The sequence below is a fragment of the Pelodiscus sinensis genome, chromosome 2 (assembly GCF_052426305.1).
Source record: "Pelodiscus sinensis isolate ZL-2025 chromosome 2, ASM5242630v1, whole genome shotgun sequence".
Lineage (NCBI taxonomy): Eukaryota > Metazoa > Chordata > Testudines > Trionychidae > Pelodiscus > Pelodiscus sinensis.
This window is the reverse complement of record NC_143053.1, coordinates 144,709,221-144,731,203: the sequence shown is the minus strand read 5'-3', so window position 1 is coordinate 144,731,203 and position 21,983 is coordinate 144,709,221. Positions and strand designations below refer to the sequence as shown.

At 40.3% G+C, this 21,983-nt stretch overlaps 1 long non-coding RNA gene across 1 annotated transcript; it reads right to left on the bottom strand.

The window, feature by feature from the left end:
• Window positions 1-874: 874 nt before the first annotated feature.
• On the bottom strand, window positions 875-14,603 carry LOC112543712 (uncharacterized). Its single transcript, XR_012901029.2, has 3 exons — window positions 14,323-14,603; window positions 4,239-4,513; window positions 875-1,103 (listed from the first exon to the last, which is right to left on the bottom strand). It is a non-coding gene; the product is annotated as an uncharacterized LOC112543712 (long non-coding RNA).
• Between the last annotated feature and the right edge of the window lie 7,380 nt (window positions 14,604-21,983).

Here is a 21,983-nt window from a genome sequence, read left to right as displayed (position 1 = left end):
CACTATTCTTAAATAGAAAGATACATTTTCACAAAGACTTGGGGTTCTGTGGGAAGTTCAGCATTTTGAACAAGATAAAAAGTACCTCCCAAGTAGCACAGACTTTGTTACAACTTAATGCACAAACAGTGCTCTGCAGCGTGTAATGAAGCCAGGCAAATAAATCAAAAGGAGTAAAAAGAGGCTAAAGACTGGAGTATGTCACTAGGAATTTATACTTCAGGCAAAAGTAAATGGGCCACATTCTGTTCTTGAAACTGCATTAAGATAAATAAGGTTGTGTTGCCTAGTTCTGGTTAGAATTTAGCCCTATGTGTCTATCTAATGAGGCTGTTGCATAGTATATATGAGAATCAATAATAAAAATTAACTGCACAAAAGCAGCACAGAGGGCTACAGCCAGTATTGTCATCCAAGTCTATTAGCCTAAAGCCACATAATCTCCTGATTTTTAGCAGCAGTGGATGAATTGGAAAACTTTTATCGCTTCACCTGATTTTAAGCAGTTATACACAAGACTGAAAATTATCAAGATATGTTCCAGAGTAGAGATAGCCCTATCAGATATGTAAATTAGATAAAGACTCAAAGAAGTCCAGAAGAAATGGGCTGGAATTGTAATTATCTGGGTTCCAGTATCAGGTAACTGCTATCAGCATTATTCTGTAGTGTATGGTATATACTGGGAAAATGCAAGATGATACTTCTAGAAATGATATTATATTCTCAGCATATAGAAATGCTCCCTCTTCCAATGTTAGAAGTCCTGTGAGCAAGACTTTTGAGAATGGCAAAGGATGTGCGTGAGTGTATCAAAATACTAAAGACAGATTACACTTATGGATTCTATTATGATGAGGGGCACACCAAAACTCCTGACTTCTAACATGATTTCTGCTTATTACGAGTTAAACAATTGAAGAAATCCAGATTTTATAGGTCTAGAACTCATCCTTCAACTCTGATACAGGTTGGGATATGATGCTTCCCATCAGATAAAGCTAAAGAGAACATAAGTATCCCATTCTTGTCAACTTGCCTGATGCATTGCTGAGTTGCCTCTTCTGGATCAGTTTCAGTCTGTTCATAATGCAGTGGTTCATCTAACAATGAAACATGAAAATTAAAAAGCTTCAGTATCTTTCACCAAGTACTGAGAATTTGTTAGCTAATATTGTGATCAAATCAGTGTGTTCTTTTAAAAAAAAAACTGGATTACTAGCATCCTCTCTAAGAAGCTGATCTATTTGTTTATTAGTTAGTTCCTCAAATCTGTAGAGTTCTGTGGCACTACCAAAACACTGTATTCTTTGGTCACTGAGAATTTTTGGTATTCTTTAGTTACATTGATCGTAAAATCAATTTGTGAAATTCACTGCAAAGTTTCAATAGGAATTCTTGTGACAATGACACAGTGGTTACATTTGTCCTAAAAAATAATTTTTTTAACAAATCTTTGCTGTTAGTATTGAATATTGGAAGATCATTTTAACTTTTGATATTAAGAATTAGATTTTTTTTGTATTTTATGGTTATTGATTATTTGCAAAGAGCATGTTTTGGAAGCACTATTGAGATCTGCCAGTGTTGACAGTATTATAAATAAAACTTCTCTTTTTGTAATTTTATGAACGTAAAAAATTCTTCTTGATAATTGTTACCATTAAAATATTTGCCTAGCAGTAGCCCAGTTTTTTAACTTAATTGTGTATTTACTCTAATTATGATATTTCTAAAATAAACAAAACCTGAATTTAAGTCTATGAACTTTAGTCAGATACTACTTTTAAAAACAGTTTTACCCCAATATGCTAGAAATTGTAACATGATTTATTTTTCTTTCATTAAAAACAAATAGCTAAAGCAGTCCTGGTTATAATTGTAATTTTTTAGGAAGAAACACAATAACTATTCTCAGGAATTACTTGGTTGCCAGCTTTAGCTACTCTGCAGACATTGCCAAAATAGCTACATACCCTGGAGGATGATCAGGAATTATATTTGGGTATGTCTACACTACAACGTTAATTCGAACTAACTTAGTTCGAATTAGTTAATTCGAACTAAGCTAATTCGAACTACCGGATCCAGACTAAAAAACTAGTTCGAATTAGCGTTTTGCTAATTCGAACTAGCATGTCCACATTAAGTGGACCCTGAACCAGGCTTAAGGATGGCCAGAAGCAGTGCCGGCAGGGCATCAGAGGAGGACTTAGAGCGTGGAGACGCTGTCTCAGGCTAGCCGAGGGCTGTGCTTAAAGGGTCCCGACCCCCACCCTGGACAGACAGTTCTCAGGGGTGCCCCGCTTGCAAAGCAGTCCTGGCTTGGATTGCCCGGACTACCCACACTGGGCACATCACAGCACTCGGCCATCAGCCCGGCTGCACTTGCCGCAGGCTGCCATCTGGGGAGAGGGGGCAACTGGGGGGCTGCAGGAGAGCTTCCACCCCCAGAAGCCCGCAGAGCCAGCCCAGTCCTCCCCATCGGGGGCTCGTGCCCCATTCCTCCCTCACCTCCTTCCAGTTACCCTTCCCTAGCCCCTCTTCTTTATGTACAAAATAAAGATAAGGTGTCTTCCAAAATGGAATCTGTCTTTATTGAACAAAACTGGTGGAGACTGGGAAAAGGAGGTGGGAAAGGGGAAGAGAGAGGCTGGGAGAGGGGAGGGCAACTAAAAAGATCAGGGGTTGGGAACAGGTCCCATATGAAGAGAGACTAAAGAAACTGGGACTTTTCAGCTTAGAAAAGAGGAGGCAGAGGGGGGACAGGATAGAGGTCTCTAAAAGCAGGAGTTGGGTGGAGAGGGTGCATCAAGAAAAGTTCTTCATTAGTTCCCAAAAAGAAGGACTAGAGGACACCAAAGGAAAGGAATGGGTAGCAGGCTTCAAACTAGAAACAGAAAGTTGTTCTTCACAAAGCAAATAGTCAACCTGTGGAACTCCTTGCTGCAGGAGGCTGTGAAGGCTACAACTAGAACAGAGTTTAAAGGGAAGTGAGATCAAGTCATGGAGGTTGGGTCCATGGAGTGGTATTAGCCAGGGGGTAGGAGTGGTGTCCCTGCCCAAGGTTTGTGGAAGGCTGGAGAGGGATGGCACGAGACAAATGGCTTGGTCACTGTCTTCGGTCCATCCCCTCCAGGGTCCCTAGGGTTGGCCGCTGTCGGCAGACAGGCTACTGGGCTAGCTGGACCTTTGGTCTGACCCAGGACGGCCATTGTAAGCTCAGGGCTCAGGGTCAGGGGTCTCTGTGGACCCCCTTGATTCTCTTGCGCACCTGCTCCTGGGTGGCCAGGCTGGCAGCTCTCCTGCCCTAGCCGGCCACTTTCCTGTGCCTAGTGCGGAGATTGTGGACAAGATCCACGACGTCTGCACTACCCAGGAGGGTGCCCGCCTCCTGTGGTCCCGGGCAAACTCCTGGGAGCCGCCAGCCTGGTCCCGGGAAGAGGGAGAGGGTTGGGGGGGCATCGCATGGCTGGCTCGATCCGTGCTAGGTGCAGTGTCTGCTGGCTTGGTGCTGGCAGGCTTGCACTTGGTACGGGCACAGTAGCCGGCCCGTGCCCCTTTAAGGGATCCGGGGCTGGGAGGGGGGCAGAAGAGTTTCCCTGGTGTTGGCCAGAGTGGCCACCAGGGAAACCTGGGGAGAGCTAGCCTCCCACTAGTTCGAATTAAGGGGCTACACACCCCTTAATTCGAACTAGTAAGTTCGAACTAGGCTTAATCCTCGTAAAATGAGGTTTTCCTAGTTCGAACTAAGCGCTCCGTTAGTTCGAATTAAATTCGAACTAGCGGAGTGCTAGTGTAACGCCTATGAAAGTTAGTTCGAACTAACGTCTGTTAGTTCGAATTAACTTTGTAGTGTAGACATACCCCACGTGATTTGAAATGACAATAAAAGGAAATTGAACGGTGACCTTTCCTTACATTCAAGCAATTAGAAAAATCTTATAATTTTCAGGTGGAAAATGAGTATCTGATGCCTTTGAGAAAAGAAATCGCCTTTGGCATCACTGAAAACTCTTGTCTACACATAATTTCCTTGAAAACTGAACTGATTTATTTCAAACTGATTTATTTAATATTTCAGACCAATTGTTCTTTTGAAATGTGCTTTAAATCTGTAAATATTCAACATTAGATTGAGTCTAAATGATCATATGCTAGTAAGTGACAGAATGAATTCTTAAAAGTAAGCTCAGTTCACTCTTTTCTAAAAAAAAGCCCACAAAACTTCACCTTACTTTTTCTTCAGGAGTTCCATGTGGGAATATTCCCAATATACCATTCAAGGTAAATGGAAAATTAGAGACAGAGTTTTCCACTCAAAATGGGCACTATGGAGTTGTTCTTTTGTGTGTGTACACTATGACATCAAATCCATTCAACTCCCTCTATCTCCTAGGAAACTTATTTTTCAACATCAGTGGCTGTTCATTAGTCTTCCTCGTGACTTATTTCTTAGGCTTTAATACCAGGAACCACATCTGGCTGGATACATGCCAGAATTTCTCCATAACTGAAACAAGAGCCAACAAATATGTATTATTAAGTCATAATCACAATAGAATACTTTTGTTTGGAAATATCTGAACATCTTGAAATTCCAGTCCTGGGACAAGGTGGGGCTGGAAGGAGAATAGTTTTAATTTTGCTAAATGAAAGAGTTACTGTTCTTTTTGTAGTGCAAATTTTTCATGGATAATGTAGACTGTGGAAGTCAAAACTGGCTTTGTTCAGCCTTAGCTTAAACTATGAATATGGGCCTTGAGTTTTCTTTCCTGTCTCACTAATGGTAATGTTAAAGGATAATAATTATGATCATAGATAAATTATTTACATTTATATATAGGTTTTCATTCAGTTTAGGATTCCAAAGCATATTAAAGACAGTTTAACTAGCTACGTATAGTATATTTCGATATCCATTTGCTTAGTTAAATACAGCCACCTCTGGCATAAAAAGTGGCAACCATTTAACAGCTTGTAAGCAATACTACAAAATTGTTAGAGGAAACCAAGACAAACCCTGCTCTCAGTAGCATATGAAAGCTATGGGGAACAAGCCTCCCCACAACAGCCAAACTAGTTACGCTCCTAGGCCAGGTTTACACTGGACAAGGAAAGTCGGCTTAAAGTACACAACTCCAGCTACACAAAATGCATAGCTAGAATCAGCTTACTTTAAGCTGAGCTGTGGTAGAGTCCATAATGCATGAGGCTGATGGAAGCATTTGCTCCCATTGGCTTCCCTTATGCCTTGCAAAGGGAGGATTACCAGATGCGGGTGGGAGCTGCCCTCAGCATTCGATTTACAGGTCTATACTAGACCTGCTAAATCAAACTCTAGAAGATCGACCATTGGTGTGTCAATCTTGCGGTAAGTATAGATGTGCCCCAGTGCTTTTTTGAGTAGCATTCAAGTAACGCAGTCCATGGCCTAAACAGGGAGTTGTCTGCTATCTAAAAACTAAGGCCATATCCTGGCTTTGGGAGGAGAGTTGAAATATTCAGTCGAGCCCATTTGTTGACTCATTTTATCATCCAGTAGATTCAGACTGTTACAAAGCAGTCAGTATGTTTATCACAAATATTCTAACTTCATCTCTATAAATTGGCTCAAAAATCAAATGGGTGTGACAAACATACACACTGCTTTGCAACACCGTCTGAATCTACTAGATAATAAAATGAATGAGGCACACATCTGCAATCTTGCGGTTTTAATTTGAAAGATATTGTATCTTATTTCTTCCCTTGAAAGTGCAGTGCCAATAACTTTGTGTTCTAGATTTTCAGATATTTACATTTTAAAACCTGTGTTGCCATTGTATTTGTATGGCACTTGTCTTTTTCCCAGAAACAAGGAAAAATAAGTAAACTGGAGTTTGCTTTTTCCCCCTGGAGGTTACTGTTAGCTGAGGTTTCTATGTTCAAATTTGCTAAGTGCTCACTTTTTTTTTTCACTAGAAAACTTGTTATTCTTCAGGGCAAGAAAGTTTGAGAGTGGCATGCTTCAAATTAATTTCACTTTCTGAGAGTGAGTGACATTGCTAGCTTTATCCCCTATGTGTTAAAATATTAGTATCACTTTTCTTTTCTTGCCAAAACCAGCTCCTTTGAAGATTAATGACTAAAATGTAGTTGTGTGTTTTGGACTTTTTCTGTGACCCTTCAAAAAGTGAAGGAAAACCACACTGCATTTCACAACTGGAAAAATAATCTTTCCTATTCATATTTTTATCTGGCTTTTGTCTCTCTTAGCTTTTGGGGTGACATTTGCTTTGAAAATGTGACTCTTTGTTTTATGCTTCTTGAAAGATAATAATTGATTCAGTTGCCGTCTATGTGCACATGATGAGTATTTGTTGTGTAGATGGAATCAGTACTGGCAGAATATTGCTGCATGCTGCATATTGCATTATTCACTTTCATCTGCATGCAGCTCATGGATGGCAGGCTCCTCACAGCTATCTTTATAGAGGCTTATTCTAGTATAATACTCTGACTTGTTCAGTGGGAAGCCTAGTAGATCAGTTGTCATACTGGAAGCCTCCTGCTGAATCCAGAAGGGAAGACAGGATAGGGAGTATGTCAAGTTCTAATAAAGAATTTTTTAAGATGGAACCTTTTGGAGAACAAATCTATCTGGTCATTCATGTTCTCAATCTGTTGTAGGAATAAACATTTTGTTATCTTAGAGGTCAGCAAAGATTAATCCCAAGCCAAAGACAACAAACTCATTTTCATTAATCTACAAATATTGTATCAGGAAGCATTACATAGAAGTAAGCAGTAACTGCCAAAAAGAGCATTGATACTTTATTTCATAGTGAATGAATAGCTAACAACAATTTCTCAGGCCTCATGTGTGTAGCCCAAGGTCCAGTGTGTTTCAGCAGCAGCCCTGGGAACTACAAGTTGTGGACTACAAACTGCGGCATGTTGGGAGAACTTCCTGGTTCCTGCCAGGATGTGCTCTCTGCCCCCAGCAGGGTCTCAGCAAGGACGGTGCTAGAAGCAGCACACAGGCTGCATGCTGAGAGAAGGGGCTGCTGAACTGTTTTCCTGTTCTATGTTTTTTACCGAATAAAGCCTGTTCCTGGTGATTTGTCAGAGTGGGTCTGGTCTGAGGTGCTCTCACACATACACAGCGCAGAGCACACCAAGCAGCCTCAGGCCTAGCCCTCCCCCCACAGTGGTGTAAGAAGTCACAAGCTTCCCCTATGCTGAATAACCTCACACTGGGCTAGCCAACAGGAGGGGTTACATTTGTTTTGCATATGACCGTCTGTCAGCATTGTCATTGAGGTCAGGTTAGTAATGTGGAACTGAAACCACTGTGGTTGCTAATTTTTCAATAGCAATACTTTTTTATATGATTTTGTACTATATGTTGTTGTGTATTATGGCTGTGGTTGTTTTGGTGGTGATGGTTGTTGTGGTGGTTGTTGTTAAATTGGAAATTGAATTGTGTTAAAATCAGGAATAGGCCATACATTACTGCCATGCCCTGTATGTAATTCCCTATTCCACAACAAGAACACACTGAGGGGATTGAATGGAGTATATGATCTTTTGCTCCAGCAAGTGCTGTTAGACTTCTCCACCTAGCTCTAGTGCTGAACTTTAATTCTGATGTATAAGAAATATACTCTTTTTTTAGTGATGGCAAAGAAATAAGAGGGATGCAAACTGCTTCAGAAGACATTAACTACCACAAACCTTAGGGAACAAGCCCTGTGGCCCCAGAATACTATAAACTTCCCAAAACCTTCTCTGACCCCAGCATAGGTTCCTATATCTCCACAAGTCTCTTTCCACAAATCCTAGAAGGTTCTTTACTTTTCTGTACATTACAGAATGATACAAATATAGGGATGGAGGGAACCTCAAGAGGTTATCTGCACTATCCCTCTGCATTATGTCAGGATCAAACATACCTAAACCATCCCTGGCAGGTGTTTAACCTGTTCTTAAAATCTTCCAGTGATGAGGATTCCATAAACTCTTTGGTAAGCTGTACCGATAATTTACTATTCTTATGGTCAGGGCTCGACAAACCGCTGTTTCTACTCGCCTATGGTGAGTAGATTTCAGCTGGTCGCTCCATGCACCCCATCCACCGGTGTTGCACGCATGCTCAATGCCGGTCTGGCGCATATGTGTTGCAGGGCTGGCGAGTAGCTCTCGCTGCAGTTTGTCAAGCCCTGCTTATGGTTACAAAAATTTTCCTCACATCTACACAGTTTAAACTGAATGCTTCTTGTCATACTTTCAGTGGACATAGAGAACAATTGATCACTGTCCTCTTGCTAATAGCCCTTAACATATATGAAGATTGTTATTCAGTATCCCACCCTCCAGTCTTCTTTTCTCAAGACTAAACAAGCCTAGTGTTTTTAACCCTTCCAATAGTTTTCTAAACTTTTTATAATTTTGCTATTTATAACTTCACTCTCTCCAATTTATCTGGAACTTTCTTAAAGAGCAGCACCCTAAATTGATCACAATACTTCATCTAAGTTCCTTATGAGTCCAGAGTAGAGTGGGACAATTACCTCCCATGTTTTACATAAGGTAACTTGTTAATATGCACCGAAATGATTTTAACCTTTTTGGAAACTACATTACATTGGCTCATTTTCAAATGGAACTCCCAGATTCTTTTCCACATTACTGCCACCTAACCAGGCACTCCCCAGTTTTTACTTTTATTTAATTTCCCTTTCCGAAATGTAGTACAGGCAGTCCCTGGGTTACGTACAAGATAGGGACTGTAGGTTTGTTCTTAAGTTGAATCTGTATGTAAGTCAGAACTGGCGTCCAGATTCAGACACTGCTGAAACTGACCGCCAGTTCTGACTTACATACAGAATCAACTTAAGAACCCCAGGCGTCCCCAAGTCAGCTGCTGCTGAAACTGATCAGCAGCTGATTCCAGGAAGCCCGGGGCAGAGCAACTCTGCCTGGGGCTTCCTGTAGTCAGCGCTGGTCAGTTTCAGCAGAAGCTGACTTGGGGACGCCTGGGGCAGAGCAGCTGGGGTGCTGCCGGGTTGGTCCAGTAGTGCCCAGAGCGGGCGCTGCAGGACCAATCGGCAGCGCCCCAGCTGCTCTGCCCCAGAGTCCAAAACAAAAGCCTGGTCTGCTGGGGGGGGGGAGCACACTAGCTGCGTCCCCCCCCCCAGCAGACCAGGGACATGGGGAGCAGAGCCGCAGCGGCAGCGGGGTGCCGCGCCTCTGAGGCTTTGCTCTGGCAAAGCCTCAGAGGCGAGGGACCCCGCCGCGGCTGCCGCTTCAGTCTGGGTGCCTGTGGTCTGCTGGGGACGGTCCCCAGCAGACCACAGGCTCCCGGACTGAAGCCGCAGCCGCGGGGGGGTCCCGCGCCTCTGAGGCTTTGCTCTGGCAAAGCCTCAGAAGCGCGGGAACCCGCCCAGTGCCCCTGGTCTGCTGGAGACGGTCTCCAGCAGACCAGGGGCACCGGAGCAGCTTACGAACGGGGCTTTCTTGCCCCGACCTCCGGGGCGAGAAAGCCCCGTTCGTAAGTGCGGATGCGACGTAAGTCGGATCCGCGTAAGTCGAGGACTGCCTGTATATTTATCTTTATAAAATGTCTTCATTTTGTTGATTTCAGACAAGTTTTCCAATTTATCAAGGTCATTTTAAACTTTAATTCTGTCTTCCAAAGTGCTTGCAACCATTCTCACTTTGGTGTTGTCTCTATATTTAATAAGTGTATTCTATTAACTCCATTAGCCAAGTCATTAATGAAAATATTGAATAGTAGCAAACTCTATGGTACCCAGCTACATAAGTTCTCCCTGATCAGTAGATACTGATATCTACTCTCAAAGTCATGTTAGGTCCTTGCTGAAGTCCTCACTGTTAAATGATTTGCTTTGGCGTATACTATTTCCATACCTAATTCTTATTACATATATATATATCTGTATATGAATCTCTGTAATTTCCTTTCTCAAATGCCATCATAATTCTCGGCCTGTAATTAATATCTTTCTATTTTCTCCTTTTCTTCGAACTAGTCTACAAGAATGCTTGCTTCAATCTTTGCTTCTCTTAAATTTCATCTCTCTCTTTTATCTAGTCCATGTTGAATATCATTTTTAGAGATGAGTGAATAATTTACTTCACAGCAAAATACATATAAATTTACCCTCTTTTCTGCTCCATGAAAAATCTATGAACAAATAGATAAGGGACTATCTCAGATGTCATGAGAGGAGATTTTGGAACCAGTTGTTAAACTAAATGGTAATAAGTCACCAGGACGAGATGATAGTCACCCCAGAGTTCTGAACAGACTCAAATGTGAAATTGCAGAGCTAGTAACTGTGGTTTGTAACATTCCTTTAAATCAGCATCTGTACCAAATGACTGGAGGATAGCTAATGTGACATCATTTTTTAAAAAGGGCTCCAGAGGTGGTAAGCTTAACTTTAGTACTGGGAAAACTATCTGAAACTATAGGAAAGAGTAAAATTGTAAGACACACAGAGGAAAATAATTGGTTGGGGGAAAAGCCAACATGGTTTTTGTAAAAGGAAATCATAGCTTACCAATATACAAGAATTATTTGAAGGGATCCACAAGCATATGGACAACGGTGATCCAGTGGATATTGTGTACTTAGATTTTCAGAAAGTCTTTGACAAGGTCCCTCACCGAAGTCTCTTAAGCAAAGTAAGCTGTCATGGGATGAGGGAGAAGATTCCCTCCTGAATTAATAACTGATTAAAATATAGAAAACAAAGAGTAGGAATAAATGGTCAATCTTTAGAATGAAGAGAAGTAAAAAGTTGTATCCCTCAGGGCGTCTGAAAAGTACTGTTCAATATCATAGAATCATAGAGCTGGAAGAGACCTCAGGAGGTCATCAAGTGCAGCACCCTGCCCAAGACAGGACCAATCCCAATACAGGCAGTCCCCGAGTTACGCGGATCCGACTTATGTTTTTCTCGCCATGGAGGACGGGAGCGGCGGGACGCCCAGATGCGCCGCGGTCCCGCTGCCCGCGTCCTCCAAGGCGAGAAAAGCTGCTCCGCGTCTCCCTGGTCTGCTGGGGGGGGAGCCCCCCCCCAGCAGACCAGAGAGACGCCGAGCAAAGCCGCGGAGCACGCGGGCAGCGGGACAGCCCAGACGCGCCGCGGCTGTCTTTGCTCCCCGTCTCCCTGGTCTGCTGTCTCCAGCAGACCAGGGAGACGGGGAGCAAAGCCTCGGAGGACGCCGGCAGTGGGATAGCTGCAGCGCGTCTGGGCTGTCCCGCTACCCGCGTGCTCCACGGCTTTGCTCCACGTCTCCCTGGTCTGCTGGGGTATGTCTACACTACAAAGTTAATTCGAATTAACTTTGATAGGCATTACACTAGCGCTCCGCTAGTTCAAACTTAATTCGAACTAGCGGTGTGCTTAGTTGAAACTAGGAAAACGTCATTGTACGAGGACTAAGCCTAGTTCGAACTTACTAGTTCGAATTAAGGGGTGTGTAGCCCCTTAATTCGAACTAGTGGGAGGCTAGCCCTCTCCAGCTTTCCCTGGTGGCCACTCTGGCCAACACCAGGGAAACTCTTCTGCCCCCCTCCCGGCCCCGGAGCCCTTAAAGGGGCAGGGGCTGGCTACGGTGCCCGTGCCAGGTGCAAGCCTGCCAGCACCCAGCTAGCAGACCCTGCACCTGGCACGGCTCGAGCCAGCCACGCGATGCCCCCCAGCCCTCCCCCTCTTCCCGGGACCAGGCTGGCGGCTCCCGGGAGCTTGCCAGGGACCGCAAGAGGCGGGCACCCACCTGGTCTACTGCGGACATCGTGGACCTCGTCCACGATCTCCGCACTAGGCACAGGAAAGTGGCCATCTAGGGCAGGAGAGCTGCCAGCCTGGCCACCCAGGAGCAGGTGTGCATGAAAATCAAGGTGGTCCACTGAGACCCCCGACCCTGAGCCCTGAGCTTACAATGGCCGTACTGGGTCAGACCAAAGGTCCATCTAGCCCAGTAGCCTGTCTGCCAACAGTGGCCAACCCTAAGGACCCTGGAGGGGACCGGGCATACATCCAAGCCAAATTGGCAACTGTACTAAAATGAAATAATACATAATCCTTTTTGAGCCTTTTATTGTGTATCTAATTTTACGTATATTCTTTTTAGGAAACTGAAAAATTAATGGGCTAGGATTTGTTGAAAATAAATATTTCCCTGTCATTTAACCATAAATCTTCATAAGATTAATAACCATTAATCTTATCTGTAATTAAAACTATTTCTTAAAAACTGTGTATCTCATTGGTTAATTTAGTTCACTAATCTCTTCAATGAAATTTGCTGCCTGGCTGTATAAGGAGAGAAGTAGTTGTTTCCCCATGATCACATTACATGGAGGTTCTGCAGTGAACAAAAGCTGAAGTAAACCATCCCCATAGGGCAGGGGTGAGGAAACATTTTGGAGTCAGGAGCCACTGAACTGCAGGCAAATAGATTTTGTGTATTCCAGCCCCATGGTGGTGTAGCAAGGGTTAGGGACTGGAGCGCCAGCACAGGCTCCTCAGTGCTGGGGTGGGGAGCCTTGAGCCTCAGAGGCCGGATGCTGGAAAACTGGTGGCTGCAGGTCCCCCGCCCCTTCCTTAGAGACTAGAATAATTGCACAACTTATGACTATAAAGAATACAAGTCAGTTAATGTCTCTTGTTCCACTTCACACTTTTTCAAAATGTCAAAATTATTTACACAAAACGACAAAAAATGAATTCAGCCATAAAGCTTTGTATTTCAATTTCAGAGTGGGAGTTTCATTTGTTGCCCATTTGACACTCAGTGCTAAGAAAATGTCAATATATTTATAGTCTGATTGCTAATTAATAATATTTATATTATTATTCAGTTGTTGTTAACTAAGAATGAATGGCAGTCATTTAGCTTGAACAGGCATAACTTGACAGTATATCCATTTTACATCAAATGGAGGAAAAGGGTATCAATTGACTCTTAAAGAGAACAATTGGATTCTTTCAGCAATTTTTGACACTCTAAGGGCTAATATTATTTCATGAGTCATTTTATTGATTTTTTTTCAGCAAAGAAAAACGTATTTTAATAGATAGAAAGACAGACATGTATGCATTTAATGCTGGTCCATATATCACTACCTTTTTGATAGAAAATCGGGGGGTTGACTAAACAAACTTTTTTTTAAAATGTATCTTTGTGTGGAAAATTCTAACTCTTTAACCTAAAAAATGACACACATCAAAACCTTGAAACTTGAAGGAAAATAAAGGTCTGCTTTATTCTCTCTCTCTCTGGATATATCTACACTACAGAGTTTTGTCGGAAAAACAGCTGTTTTTCTGACAAAACCTGAGTTATGTTCACACTGCAATCGTGTTCTTCTTAAAGTAAATCAAAAGAACAGAGGGGGTTTTCTGACATTGGCAATCCTCTTTATCTGAAGAAGAAGCTTTTTTCCGAAAGAGCTCTTTCAGAATAAGGCGTGTGTGGATGGGGAAGAGGGAGTTCTTTCAAAAGAAGAGGAAAGAGCAAAAAGCCCAGGTGTCCTGGTGGCCACTTTGTCCATAGTAATCACAGCTTAAATGTGAGAGAGCATCCATTCAGTGTGGATGCTATCTTTCAAAAAAACAGATCGCTTTTTTGATGAGCTTTTGTGTGTGGACTATCTCTTTTGGAAGAAGTTTTTTCAGAAGATCTCTTCCGAAAAAAGATTCTTCCAAAAGAAGCCTGCAGTCTAGATGTAGCCAGAGGTCTCTCTCCAAACATATATATACACACACAACTCTTCCAAGCATTTCAAATATTTGTGTGTGCACTCATACCCGCTCACACATATATAATTTACTGCATAGTATTTAAGATAAGACCAATGTTTTGTATCTGCACTATGCTTTCTGGGATTTTTTAGAATGTAAGCACCTTAAATTTCAGCTTTTTCTCTCGTTTTTATGTACATCTCTAAATACATAAATAGTATCAGTATCTAATAATAGGGTAAATTCTGAAATCTTTTCTTACTTAAAATTCCCATTAACATCCTTTAAGATTCTGATCACAACTGCACTAAAGTAAATTCAAAACCAATAGTCAGTGAGCTTGCTCTTTATTTACTCCAGTGCCTCTATAAAGCAGATTTTTGACCTTCTGTAAAGACTTCAAGATTTGAAATAATAAGTATAATTTTTATAATACTTAATAATAATAATATACTCTCCCTGTTTGGTATTTCCAGATCCTATGTTGCATTACTGGGAATTCTGCAATCATAGTGAAATATATTCTTATAGATCTAAAGGAATAGGTGAAATGTCATACTTAGCTGGCCTGGATACTCAATCTGTTTCCGTCCAATTCACTGAATTTCATGTTAAAGGAAAGGGTAGTAAATGAGTGCATTAGTCTTCCATCTATAGAACCTTCAGTGCAAATCTTTTCTTGTATCACAAAAAAGAAAGATAGGTTGCCACAACACAATTAGCAGTGAGGTCCTTTAACTGAATACCAAGGAGTATAACATGTTCAATATTTGCTTGTATGAGCTCTAGTCAAGTAATTTATTCCTTCATTTTTATGGTCATTAAATTCACTTGCAAATGTACAAGCTTAAAATTCCGCAACAACAATGAGGTCATAGTTATTTCTATGGAGATCTAAGTACCACTGAACTATATGGAACATGTTGATTTACAATTCTGGATGGTATTTTGACACACATACCTTTTGTTAGTTGTAAGAGCAACCCTACATTTGTGTCTATAGTTTCAACCACCTCACTTCCAGTATTTACAGTATATGCCATAAAATCACTGTACAATGTTTTGCTGCTTTGGAGTAATTTTTTTTACTGTATGTAACACTTGCTTGAAGTGATGTAAGTTCAGGGGCTCGTGCAGGCAGATATGGATGTGACTAGACAATATTGTCCTCATAAATGTATTCAGTAGCCACAAAGTTACAGTAGAAATAGGCCGTGTAAATCTGTATTGAATTACTGGAAATGTTTGATTAGCTGTTAGTAACATTCAAAAATCTATATTATATATGCTGCAGATGATCTCTTGTCTAAATAATTTTGACCACTGGGGGCTCAGACTTCCCTCCTCATGTGGCATGTAAAAGAAAGAGGCATTTGTCATTCTGGTGTGTTTCAAAGAGTGTTTCTGAAAAGCTATCCTGCTTCAGTCTCTCCTTTCTACTATAGAAAAGCACTGCTAGGCACTGTTAAATGGATTAATTACCTTTTCAGTGTAAGAGAAAAAAGAAATAAGACTCTTGTCTTTATCTCCTCTGATTTCAGAGGCTGACTAGGGGCTTTTCAGATGCACATATTCCTTTAATGACTTAATCACCTAATTAGGTGACTTGCAAAGGCAATTGGCAAATGAGCAGAGGGTTATTTTCTAATTCTTATGTATCTGTTGATAGAGTGTAGGGCTCTGGTATAGCCTCTGTCCTTTCACCCCATTCAAGATCCTGTAGATAAAGAGTTAAGATTAAAGATGAACAATTTCTTTGAACAGGAAACGGCAAGTGTCTAAGTATGTGCTTTTTAGTTTAAATCTCTGCAGCATTTTAGCAACAAAGTTGGCTTAGGGTTTAGATTTAAATCACTTTAAACAATCCCTGGTTTTTGAAGTCGCCTTTCCATGGCATCCACTTGATATGTGTCAAAACCAGCTTTATATCTTCAGTCCTACTGAGCTCAGACATTTCAATGTGTCATAGAAAATGATATTTAATAAATTAAACAATATTCCTGATGTTCATTTCTTGTAATTTACTGGCTCCAAATGTAGGCGAGTTTCCTCTTTGATTATAAAGTTGTCTAACAGGTTGTTGGGATTAATGGGTTCATTATCTAACTCTGCCATGGAGTCGATGTGACCTTGCATAATTTACTCAACCTAGCAATAGCACAGTGTGTTAAAATGAGTACAATAATACATGGCTATCACCAAGGATTGTTTTGATGTATGTGTCTGTATCATACACCGAGATACTCGAATGATGTGTAGTTGCAAAATATGTTTATACTGCTGTCGGTCATGTGATGCTATCAGATTTTTGATTAACTCAACACAGCTATGAACTAAACTCTATAGTATGGTTTCTGGTTTTGATGATTCTTCACCACACGACAGAATAATCCATATTCAGCAGGAACAAATTCAGATGAAATCGAAGCCAATGGATGAATTTCACCTTATGTTTATAGTTTTGTATGATGCCTAGAATGGAAGCTCAAGGTGAAACTGTGTAGAAAACTTAGGATCAAGAAATGATTTTGGATATCACACATTGACTGTGACTTGGTTCCACATGATATTGACTAGAGGCTCTCTAGATTTGATTACAACACATGGTCATAGGCCCTACAGGAAGAAACACCAAGACACAAGGCATGTGGTTTAACTATCCATCAATAAGGGCATGTCTTCACTATGGGCTGGATTGATAGGGCAGTGATCAATCCAGCAGGGGGTCTATTTATTGCATCTAAAATAGATGCAATAAATTGACCACCAATTGCACAGCAATTGACTCTAGTACTCCACCTCAACAAGAAGCATAGGGGGAGTCAATGATAGAATGTGTCCAATCAATGATAGAGTGTCATGCTGAAGTCACGGTGGTAAATTGACTTCATCTACATTATTCTCCCTGCTAGACAAGACATATCCACTTTTGAGGATTGGTAGGAAGAAGGTGCACAGTTGTCCTGACCTATAACACTGTTACAATAATTTGGATTTATAAGACTAAAGTGTATTTTAACCCTGATCTTGTTCCATGCCACAGATTTGGACGGAGCAGGGCTTCACCAGGGTCTAATAACATAGATAAACAAAACTCTTTAGCCTGTCTAAATTTCCAGATTCAATCACGTTTCAACCATGTCTACAAACAGTGCAGTCCCCTCCCATATTTCATCATGGTGGGGATTCTCATCTCAGGTGAGGTTTGTCTTCACAGGAGTTAGCTCAGGTAATTGGTGCCTGGCCCTTGGTATATGGTTAATGATGAAAATGTGTGTGAGCAGCCACACTGCAAAGCCATATTTAACTGTCCTCATTGGTACTGCACTCAGCGTGTCACCAAGAGATCTGAGGGGTCTTATTACTGTGGCAATCGGAGCCTCATTATGATTTTTCCCATATGAACAGTAGGAGACTAGTCTGTCCTTCTGACACATGGAAAGAATTGTGGGGTAGCTTTGGAGAATTCTCAGGACTTGAGTAATTCAGCCTTTCTTATCACTGTAAAGTGGATGGGTTGCCAGCAGGCTCCGTGTATGCAGTTCTCATGCTTTAGCCAACACCCAAGGACAGACCAGATATCACAGCTAAAAAGCACCACCACAATTTGGTGAAACCATTTTGTTTACAGACAGGAGGAGAGTTGGGCAACATCGAAGTCAGATCCCATATTGAATGTGTTGTGAAGATAACCCTTTGGTAGTTAGCCAAAGTATCCCAAGGAAGGATAACTGAAATGGAATTGGGGAAAAGTGTGGTTCATACAGTGATATCTAAAATCCTGGTAAGTTTTACTCATGTCACAGATGTTACATGCCATGGGGAAAAAAAGAGCCAGTATTCATGAAAAATCTATGCTTAAACATAAAGAAAGAAAGAAAGAAAGAAAGAAAGAAAGAAAGAAAGAAAGAAAGAAAGAAAGAAAGAAAGAAGTTTATTTTTTGAGCTCATAATCAAATGTATATGAGTTGCTAGGATGGTTCTGGCTTTATGTGACTAACAACGATATGATACAGCACCCAACATATTTATACACTTGCACAACTAATTTGCAATTAGTTCTTTTTTACCTTATGATATTTTTGAATTAATGGTGCTAAAAAAAAATGTGTTGTGCTGTAGTACAGGAAACAGATCCAATTAGATGTGCAGCACTAAAAACTAGTGTATCAGTCCTGGATCTCTCATCATAACAAAATTGCTAATACAGATGATATTTTTTAGAGAGCATAGAAATTATTATTTAAATAATTAAGATAGGCGCCAGACAACTCTATTTCTTTGTTGTAAGGCAAAAAAGTTGGAACTGAAGCGAACAAACAAAGAAAAGAACCTGTTTGAAAGGTGAAAATGCCTAAGCTAGTTTATTTAAACACCTTATATCCCACATTGCTCATACCACTAACTTATTTATAACATTTTAAAATAAATGTAAGACTTGACCCTCTTTGTCTTCCTGCACTACAAAAACACTGAAATCCCACCAGTTTCAACCTGAACCTGAGCATACACATAGGATCTCATTATTACTGAATTCAAAGGGTCTCTGCATCTGCAGTACAAGATTGCAGTATTCAATTCTGACAGGCCTAGTAGTTTATTTTTTAATTGGAATGAATAATCTGGATAGTTTCGTGTTTGTTCTGGCTTTATTTCTGTAATAATTATTATTTTAATGTACTGATTAATGAATCCATATGATCTGCTAGGTTGCAAACACCAGGAAGCAGAAGCAAAGTAAGATGTTTTCTTATCATTTCAAGGATATCCGCAGCTAATGACAACAATTCCTGCATCACTAAATCTTAAAAATGCACTTTTGGTGGGTGCTGCCTGTCAGGCATGATCCTCCAACCCACACCATCAATCCTGGATAGTCTTTAGTTTCTGCTCATTACTTCCATTACTACATTAGTATCCTAGTCATGTACACTATGAAGGAACAATTTTACCTACTGTAACGTAGAAAAACTGAGGCACTGATACTGATAGAAAAAGTGAGCTGAGGGGAGGAATGATCTAATGCTGATATTCTAGATGATAAATGCTGATAGATTATGGCAATGGAGTTTGCAAGAATGAAACTTTCTTCCATCAAGTGGATTACTTTATCATTAATTTTGGTTAATAATTTATTGGTAAAACACATGGCTATTATTTATTTTAGTATAGTCCAAAATCTGAGACAATTAGCCTGAATCAAATCTTGAAACTGCTCATTTAAAGCATAAGCAGGTGGTTTTTATTCTGGCAGATTTACTGTGAGTTCAGCAAGAATGAGTCTCTGCCAGGGCAGAGGAGTCTGCATGAACAATTCTCTATACAGGGCTAGGGCCCTGTATTGCTTGATCTTCAAGGCAGCCAGGGCTACTTCCTCTGATCAATTGGAAATCATGCATCACAATTGACTGGGGCCTTGAAGCATGCCTGTGATAGCTGTATTACATAATAATAGTAATTAAGCCCAAACATCTTTAAAAGACGCCTTACATTGCATTTTCTTCTGCGACAAAGAGGGACAAATGATCCAATGAGTTTCCATTAATATATAAAAAGGATCTATCTGTTGCAGTCCTATGAAGTACCATTTGGCGATTGTAAGTTCCCATATTAAGGGAGCTTGCAACTTAGTCATTGCTACTTACCAAAGAGATATTTATTTCAACTCAGATTGGAGGGAGAGGACTAAACCAACTACAAGTTTGAACCAAAGTAAACCAACAGAATCCTTTCCTGTATTTATTTACTAAGCCAATAACTTCACAGCATTTTCCAGAATATCAGGAACTATTTGAAAAGAGCAAGGAAGAGCCAAGTGAGGCTAAATAAAGATTTTCTTTTTGTGAGGTGCTGGGGGTGACATAGCAGAAATCTGGTCCCTTTTGTTTGCTATTGAAGATCTTCAGACCAAGAACACTCAAACTTGTTTGGAGGATCTAATATCCGATGTGAAACAAGGAACACATCTATTGTGCCTGTCACCAGTGGCTCTATTAGAAACAATCAATGCTTTTCCAAAGCTACATGGTGCGTGATGTAATTCCATTTTCTCTCTGACTGCAGGAAAGGAAAATCAAGTAATTAAATGTGAGAAATCACAGAACTGGGAGGGGGGGCCTTTTCTGCTTGGTTAGATTTCCCAATACAGTTGCCCAGCCGCAGAAGCCAGAATCTGGACTAAGGAAAGGCAGCATGGCTCTGGACAATAGCTTGACACTGCCCTTGAATGCACCACGTACCAAACACAGTTTGTTGTCAGGAACTAACAAGCCAGCCATGTCCTGCTCAAGTGGCACTACTTCCCATCAACTTGAAAAGGACTGACTGTTAGTATGCGTCAGTCAAAGTGATATGCTTTATGCTCTCAGATTCTATTGTTTTTGGACTGATGTATCCAGGCAGGAGGCGTGGCTATTATGCCAAAAGTGTACAACAAGAAATGGCAAGCATGGCAGGAGAAAGGAGGGTGCGGAGGTTTCCTGAAAGAAACATTGTTTGAAAGAGTGAGCTGTATTGGTCAAAATGGTCTTTGTCCTGCTTGTGACTTTCCTTGCAAGGCACAGATCACCCTGTTTAAAAGATGTAGAAAATTGAGTTCAGAAAAGCATTTTTTATGTTTTGGTTTAAAAATATTGCAGAATCCTACTGATAACTGTGCAATAACGGATCTTACTATAATAGTGTAAAACAATCTCAGAAAACATGGAATAGTTTGAAATGGATTATGTTTTGCAAATAGTTAAGAAACTATCAGAATCTGAGCCAGAAGTTTGCTAGAAACTGAAGTCATCCTAGTTCACTTTGATTTCAGTTTATAATAGGTAGCTTACGAGGAGCCATCACCTGTTTTTTTATAAGTAACTATGTTTGACATTTCAATTTAGTTCTTACAGCTTTTAATACATTTTTTATCTTGTACTGTTCTACAGATAATTTACTTCCCAGTGTTTCTTTGTAATAGGAACTACGATGGAAAAAATGTTCTCATTTATGTGTAAATTTTGTTAACAAACTCATCTGCATAATCACATTTATGCCCAAGGATTTTGTTGTGTAGTAGTGGGTTTTTAACTTTAAAGGAGGTCAACTGAATATCTTCAGAAACCTGATTTTGATACTAAAACAACAATCAACTTTATTTAAATTTAAAGTTAACACGTGGTTTGGCAAATCAGCTTTTAAGATCAGCTCGAAAAGTATTTAAGAATATATAAGATAAAATATATATCTAGTTTGTTCTCATTTAAAAAATAGAAAACACAACCATTGAAGTATTATCACAATAGTGTATTGGTGTCAATGGAGTGCCCCTGAAATTGTTTTAACATCTGACTGTTAATTATGCATTGCCAAAAATCATTTGACACTATTGTTGTATAATTTTTAATATTTTTATTCTTGTTTAAGCAATATTTTTAAATAAATCTTTATTTGAATCTGTTCCCTCTGACTCAGATCGTAAGCCTGATGAACAGAGCCCAGTTTCATTATCCAATGTGGGCTGGTTTGGAAAGGTGTCATGTAATAAATAATCAGGATTATTGTGAATGAGTTTTGCACATTCTGCTATAGCTCTCTTCTTCATGAAAGAAGAAGTAAATATTTTTTCCAGTAATTTACTAATACAATAATCATTGTATGCTGAGAATCAGTCTTATTGAGTCTGAGGAATGATACACACAATATAACAAAAATAATCACGTTCAGTTCTTTAGCATGTATAAATATCCCTATCTAATGGTCACCAAAAATTGCACATAAATCTACAATTTTTCTAAGGCAGATTTGATAGTATATGGTGTCAGAGGCATACTTGTTTTATTGGGGTTGCTGGGTTTTTTTAGCAGGATTGGGGGAGGGAGGCTTGCTGGTTAGTAGTTTACAGGTTATGATTGCGCTTGGATATTAGAGGTGTGGAAGTATTATATTAGTCTAGTGGATGTGTCTATGTTACTTTCTGGTATCCTGTATTCCGAAACAGTAAGGGTGTGATATTCATAAACAGATGTAGCAAATTTTGGTTGTTCTTCTGGCCAGGGAAACTGATGGTGACTGGAAATATAATCTACTTTTGAGGAGAAGGCTTAATATAAACTTTCAGTACGTTGTAATGTCAAATGAAGCAAGTTTCCAATGATCATCACTCTGACTTGCTCAAGTAGCCATTTCAGTCAGTATTCAGTGCTGAGGTCAAGTCCAACAGATTTGTTGTAGTTATGC